Source organism: Schistocerca serialis, chromosome 1, assembly GCF_023864345.2.
Source record: "Schistocerca serialis cubense isolate TAMUIC-IGC-003099 chromosome 1, iqSchSeri2.2, whole genome shotgun sequence".
NCBI classification, from domain to species: Eukaryota; Metazoa; Arthropoda; class Insecta; order Orthoptera; family Acrididae; genus Schistocerca; species Schistocerca serialis.
The window spans coordinates 411,861,457-411,869,233 of record NC_064638.1 but is presented as its reverse complement, the minus strand read 5'-3'; the positions used below and the strand labels follow the sequence as shown (position 1 = coordinate 411,869,233).

At 40.9% G+C, this 7,777-nt stretch overlaps 1 non-coding gene across 1 annotated transcript; it reads left to right on the top strand.

The window, feature by feature from the left end:
- Positions 1-3,661: 3,661 nt before the first annotated feature.
- Trnas-cga (transfer RNA serine (anticodon CGA)) lies at positions 3,662-3,736 on the top strand. The gene has a single exon. It is a non-coding gene; the product is annotated as a tRNA-Ser (tRNA).
- The last annotated feature ends 4,041 nt before the right edge of the window (positions 3,737-7,777 follow it).

The window sequence follows — 7,777 nt, the reverse complement described above, 5'->3', positions numbered from 1 at the left end:
AACGTAATAAATAAATTAAGCAATAGTCTGTTAGAAGCTAAAAGAGACAATATCAAGCCGCATACGTGTGTTTCATTCAAAGAAAATCTGGAACGAACAGGGAAGTACTCAGCCGGGTTACCTGAAAAGGTGGGCAAAAAAATAAATGCTCCTCCAGGCAATGGGATTACCCCCTGTAATTCTCCTCGTGAAGTACTTACTTCTGCCGTTAGACCATCAAAACAAAATCAGAAGAACGGACGGGGAAGGAACGAAAGGGTCAATTTATTTTGCATTTTTGTGGTGGTGAACACACTGAAGTCACTTCTAATGAGAGTGTCTGCACGTTCCAACACTGCCGGAGGACACACGGGAGATCGGGCAAGTTTGCGCTGCCTTGTTGCGATAATGACAGACGCCTCATCCAGCGACTGACCGTACTTTTGTTCACTGCCAGATGTCCGGAGACGTTCTGCAAGCGGCAGTGAGTATCTGCGATACCCTAGTTTTCCGCCTAAAGGAAACTCAATGACAGCTCTCTGCTTGCAACGCGCCTCTGTCAGAGTCGCAGTTTTGAAGGCTGCTTATTGTGTCGCCACCCATCGGAACTTGGGGAAACTATGTGGGCTGAAGCGGCAATAATACACGATTTACGACAAGAAATTTCGCATTTTTTCAGCCCAAACTGGCCGAGAAAAAATAAGTGTTGCGTTACTTAGTGAACACCGCTCGTAGTGCATAAAGGTTCAGGAGCAAGGATGGAAATTTGTCTTTCTTGGTTATCATGTTGATATATTTTATATTATAAAGGAAAGTCTCATTCATGTTCCGTAATAAGAATACTTTCACCCACTGTTTAATCGTCGCTTCTGAACTCATGAGATAATACCTCGGACCCAATAGTTACGCTAGAGCAAGTTGTAACTTGTAGAGGATCATAGCGCTTGTGTCGTCAGACCGGTTCGCCTAGCCAGACTATGATGCATCATGTCTAAAGAGCAGGCGACGCGTGGCTCAACCTCCGGGCTGCTGCGCTGGTTCGGAGTCCGCGGCACAGGGTTCGACCCCCGTACCCGGCGCAGGGAATGTCGTCCTACATCTGAATAGCCAGGTGCCACACAGCCTGCTAACCGGTTCTATGGCAGTCTCACCATACAGACAGGTGAATTACTCGTGTCTATACCATAAATAAAATTACTGTCGGTGTATTCGAAAGGAATTTTAAATAGCAGGATGGCGTTAAAGAGCCAGACTTTCGCGTGTTTTTTCTTCCCACGTTTTACCCAAGTACAGTCGAGGAAAGCTTCCAATATAAGTGTAACCAATGAAATATCGTCACAGACTTCATTTCTGTGTATATAATATACAAAATTATGAATCTGTAGAGTCAAGCTACGGGTTAAGTGGTTCAATGGGCATACAATAAATGGTACAAATATCGATATAATAAAATCTACTGAATTGTAAAGTGTAGGTGAGAAACGTGAAGTTCGTACACAAAGCTAGTATCTGTATTTTCGATTGAATGGTGATGAGATGCCATTATTCAATATTCGTTATTTCGTCTGTTCTGCATTCAAAAATAGTAGGAATTTAACAGATCTGACGGCAGATAAGATATTGAAGGGTTGCTATAAAAAGAAATACACCAAAAAATCCTGAAACAAACCCTAGTCTTTTCTAAAATTGGAAATACGGGCCAGTTTTAAGTGGACAGTCAACATGTTCACGAAGTCGAGTGAACTGCAATGATTTTCGACATAATTTGAAATTCAATGAATGAGAAGAGCTTGATCACTCTATACTTCGTGTGATTTCACATTGCACGTTCTGGGATAATAAATCCAATGTGTTGGCATTGAAACATGCAACTGAAAAGTATATAACTCGACGGACCACTACTTCTTCATCTCCACTGGCTCGCAGTGCTGTATTTCATGAACAAGAACTTAGTCTCTTGTTGATGAATCTATCTAGTGACGAAAGGTAGCAACGTGTAAGAGCCATAGGAGTAATGTAACTCCAGGTACAAAAGTCCACATCCCTCCACAGAAGAAGACAGCAAGGCTTTGGTAGGTTAATGAAAGATGTCATGAATTAGAAGTAGCCGTAATGCACTCGAGTTATCAACGACTAAATGAAGCAAAAACTGTTCGTTATTTCTTAAGAGGGAATTGAGAGTCTGGTGCCTGAAAAAGAACCGTTAAGAATTTGCACGTCTTTCTCGGTCAACATCAGATTTGAACAGGTATCACCACAGCCGGGTGTCTATGAGATGACTGCTGCTTTTAAGCGTTTCAAAAAAATATTTCTGTTTATCTTCATCAAACGTTAAAACTTGCACAATGAATAGGTTTCGCTCCTGTCCACTGCTCCCCGCAGCAGAAACATGCATGAATACTGCTAACACTGAGAGATTATGCATCGTATTTCTGCAATATCGGTTTCCTTGACAGTATCAGCGTTTCCCACGATCAGTCTGCTTACAAATGAAGAGAGAAGCGGCTTTCACATGCAGAATCTCTTCATCCAGCTACTCTCCCGAAGAGTTTATGAATGTACTGTTACAAATGTAATTTCTCTCCCTTCCCATTACGGGTGTAGAAAATCTATAGTTATAATAACATACAATACGATGACATCTCACATTCTTCCTTTACTGTGGACCGCCGATTATTGGATACCTGATTCAGCATTTAATGTAATAACCAGTAGGATACTACATTTAAGAATGTCAAATTTTGTTTTATAATCACAGCAATTCTTTCATCGATGACTGTACATGTGGTTTTTCTGACTGTTCGGTAGCGTCTCTTAGAGCTACATTCTTCTTCTATCTCCTTAGATTTCAGAATATCCTGAGTGACTTTTATCTCTGCCTGTAACTGTTCATGTGACATTACATACTTCACCCCAGACCAATAATGGTTGTCTAAGCATTAATCGGCTGCCGGATGTATTGCGACCCTCCTTCAACCTGCGTCACTTCTCTTTCTCATTGCACACAACGTCCTCAATAATTTAACTTCGCATTGATTGCGTGTTTAGTCCATTAGCACTTCTATGGTAATAATGCTTTCTTCTGTAGATGTCTTACTAGTATTGCATTCTTCTCACGCAAATTATCACCTTCCCAGTACTATTTCATTTGCTTCTTAATTCATTCCAAATCAACATCTCTATTTTTGATTGTTGAGAGGAACCCCTCATTTTCTCAGTGCTATAAGGTGTGAATTGATTATTTTTTAAATTGAAAAATGCGTATGATGTATTTGTGAGAAATGTCTGTTATGTATTTTGTGAGTGAGCCTCATGCCCGTGATCTTGCTGTAGCTCGTTAGCTGGTTATGTTACACCGGAAATCATGTGAAAAAGGAAATAATAAGTATATTTGATATGATAACAATCGAAATAGAAGAAAAGAACCAAACATTTCTGTACTGCTGAATGAACTTTGATATGGAACTTCCTGGCAGATTGAAACTGTGTGCCCGACCGAGACTCGAACTCGGGACCTTTGCCTTTCGCGGGCAAGTGCTCTACCATCTGAGATGCCGAAGCACGACTCACGCCCGGTCCTCACAGCTTTACTTCTGCCAGTATCTCGTCTCCTACCTTCCAAACTTTACAGAAGCTCTCCTGCGAACCTTGCAGAACTAGCACTCCTGAAAGAAAGGAGTCGTGCTTCGGTAGCTCAGTTGGTAGAGCAATTGCCCGCGAAAGGCAAAGGTCCCGAGTTCGAGTCTCGGTCGGGCACACAGTTTTAATCTGCCAGGAAGTTTCATATCAGCGCACACTCGGCTGCAGAGTGGAAATCTCATTCTGGAAACATCCCCCACGCTGTGGCTAAGCCATGTCTCCGCAGTATCCTTTCTTTCGGGAGTGCTAGTTCTGCAAGGATCGCAGGAGAGCTTCTGTAAAGTTCGGAAGGTAGGAGACGAGATACTGGCAGAAGTAAAGCTGTGAGGACTGGCCGTGAGTCGTGCTTCGCTAGCTGAGATCGTAGAGCACTTGCCCGCGAAAGGCAAAGGTCCCGAGTTCGAGTCTCGGTCGGGCACACAGTTTTAATCTGCCAGGAAGTTTCACATCAGCGCACACTCCGCTGCAGAGTGAAAATCTCATTCTGGAACTTTGATATGATGGGTGGTCTTCCCTTTGTGTATCTACAAATTCTTCGTTTGTTAAAAGTAACAGGACTTTGTTTGCTGTATCTATTGATTATCCTGCAAAAATATATGATATTTAGAAGTCGCGGAGTACAGCTATGTGCCATCTAAATTATCAGCTGTGCTGGAGTGAAAGACTCACTGCAACTGTGACATCACACTAGCTGCTTCCCTTCGTCACTTCACCAATGAGACTATTGAAGGTGCCTGATGTAAGTTACTTCAAAAAAAGTTAGAGAAATTTTTCCTGTCAGTAAACCCGAGAGTGATAACTGACGGGATGAGTTTGTTTTATTTGTGGCAACGTAATGATACTTTTGGCAGCGTGCGAATTTGTTCAAACCATTGTGTATCGGTGCAAGAAAGCAACAATGTAATTCGAATAACGTTTGAGAGAAGTCGTGGTACAGAAAACTATTAAGAAACGATCCTCCGGGAAAAAAAGATGAGTATCTAGAAATGACAGATCTCGGAAGAAGTGTGTCAGCTGTTCAGAAGAGGAACAGACCATATAATGAGCATCTAATGGCATATAATGTAAGCTGTTGTTGAAATTGTGATCTTCTGATGAAAGTGATGCAGTATGGACGCAGGCAGAAAGAGCCCTGCGACAGATAATAGACGTAATATTTCATTTCAACTGATCTAGGTTTAGTCTACTTCCTTCTACAGTGGAACGTGACTAGTGAATCAAGACTATGAAGAAGGCCAAGGAGCGATTCTCATAGAGCAGACTGCACAGAGTGCTGTCTAACTCTCAGTTTAAACAAATACTAATTTTTCCACTCCACGAAGTATGAAAATCGAGCAGACTTCAGGTAACTAACGTGTCGCTTGTTTCGTACAACAGTCCAGAAGTAAGAAGACTTAGATTTTTGAAATGGAATTGTTAAATAAGTTCATCCACTGACGAAACACTTGCCAGCAAAAATTTTATCGTAAGATACCGCAAAAATCCAGATTGCCAAGGAAACAGATTACTTGCTTGTCTTACAGTGTAGTACACTGGAATACTTTTTAATTGTATGGAATCAATACAATATTGAACTAATAGACCACGTACAGTGTTTAAAGAGCTCACAGAAAATGATCACTGCATTTACCCACGATGGAATAAAACAGAGAAAACTTTCAAAATGTTACCTTCAGAATACGGATGAAAGACGCCAAGTACCTTGACAGTGGTTACTTTGAAGATTATGGAAGCGACTACATATCACTTCAGTAATATGTGTGTGACTGTGTGTGTGTGTGTGTGTGTGTGTGTGCGTGTGTGTGTGTGTGTGTGTGTGTGTGTGGATGTGGGTGTGTTTGTGTGTGTAAACGTAGGCCAATAACAGCTCTAAGTGAGACAAGTAAGCATCCTTAAATAGAAATGGACACAACTTCAATATAGAGACGTGACAAAACAACAAGAACACTGTGGTACAAACATCTTTCTGGAAGTAGTTTCATCTTATCAGTAAGTGAGTTATTTCGTATTTTAATGTTTTCTCATACCATAATATATTTTTATGTGTCGCTAGTCACCAATACGTCTGTTATGCTGTGCTATTCTGACGTGACGTCAGACCTTCCAATCCCAAAACAAAAAACAAAAGAGTCACTGTCCAATTACTTGATGCATCCATGACAATAATCACGAATCCATTAGGGGTATCAATTATTATCTGTCTGTTTTCACGATAGCCCAAACGGATCGTGGCAGAAATAACTCCGCTAAACGAAAGGTGGGTTGAACAACTAACACAGGAATTCAGGAACATGGTGGCCCCTACTAACAAAGAAGTTTGTCACGAAAATGACTACAGTAGCTAGTGTTCCTGGATACAGTACGTCACCAATAATGACTTTTCGACGCAACTTGCATGCAATGAGCTTTTTTCGTGGGGCCGCAATTGAAAATGTTTCCCACATCAAAATACTTTTTACCTACAGTTCATACAAGGGACAGTGTCCAAATGGGACTTTCTTCTTAAAATTGTAGAACACAGTGCAGGTAATACCTCTGTGAACCCTAAAAACCGGTTTCAGTGATCATTTTCGTTTGTTTCCATAGCCTTATACCTAAGAGAATATTTGCACATTTAGAGATGATTGCGTCCCATGCCAAATGTCTGAATACTTCCAGTCCTTATATATACAGGAACTGGAGACCAACGTGACCTCTACGAAACAAATAACTGCCACAATGACTGCTGTGGCTAGTACTCCTTAGTGGAACACAACACTTACAGAGGCAGTACTACGGGAGGTGCTCTAATTAAATTTTCCTGGTGGAACTCCAACTGAGAAATGTATTATTTCCCACAACAACTTTGGCAATTATGCCAGGGATACTGTATCATCTACGGCTCTAGGTGAAACTGGAGGACTGGAGGAATTTTTTAATTTAATTCTGGGACTATGTGTCTCAGACAAAAAATATGTAAGCCTAGTGTATCTGAAAGTATGTTTTCTGATGTAAATACAGAGAAATGTCTTCGATTGTTCGATACGTGCAGTGTATCGATGCAGTTACGTTACGGTTATATTAACAGTATATTTGTTATATATTATTGATTTCCTGGAACACTGCAGAGCGCGGGTTAGCCGTGCGACCTGAGGCGCCTTGCCATCGTTCGCGCGGCGCACCCCGCCCCCCCCCCCCCCCACCTCAGTCGGTGGTTCGAGTCCTCCCTCGGGCATGGGTATATGTGTTGTCCTTAGTGTAAGATAGTTTAAGATAGATTAAGTAGTGTGTAAGCCTAGGGACCGATGACCTCAGCAGTTTGGTCCCGCTGGAACTTATCACAAATTTTTACATTTTCCTGGCACACTCAGTGTGTTTGTGTTTTCTGTGACACAGATGAAATTTCACCATGTCAGATAATGTTATTCTGTCCTGTCTATGTGCACCATCTTCCTTTTCTTCTTCATCTACTTCTTCCCTTTATGTACTATGCTAGCAGTCCGTTCCGCTTCACACTCTTTCTTATTGGCTTATAACTTATTACATGCTAAAATATTATCGTCCCCCGTTCTTTTGACGTGTCGTTTCGATTTTATTTATTCTTGGCCAATCATTTATACGTTTTCTAGCGATATCTACTGGTTTAAAGAAGAAAAAGCAGATGTAAACGGGTTTATTCCCCTACTAAAAACTGGTGTTAAGAGGCAAAGGCTGTCACCTCCATGATCATATGTTAAAGTCTGAAAGGCAAAACTTGCAGTATCCACACTGGCCAATAAGAGACAGCACTTTGACCGTGTGATTGCCAGTCATCGTTTTTTGTATATTAAACCACGCAAGTTTTACATTGTCATACATTGAGTTAATGGTACTTTTAGCGAGATATTTTCAGTGTTATTAGATTATAAGATTACTGTCAAATAAATAGCACAAAGAGAGTAACAACAGTTTCGCATTCCAGAGAAAGGAGTGTAAGATAATAGCATAAGAAATGTAAGAGATCGAAAGCTGAACAGCTGTGGTGCGTTCAACATTTTCTTCTCCTTCCATTAGTTTTCGTTTGCTTTTGTTACTTAAAATTCACCATTGCATGTTAAGCATTGGTACGAAAGTCTCTTTCTTTATTTAATTGTTTAATTATTTTAATAACTCAGTACTGACAACTATGTCAGTTATGCTT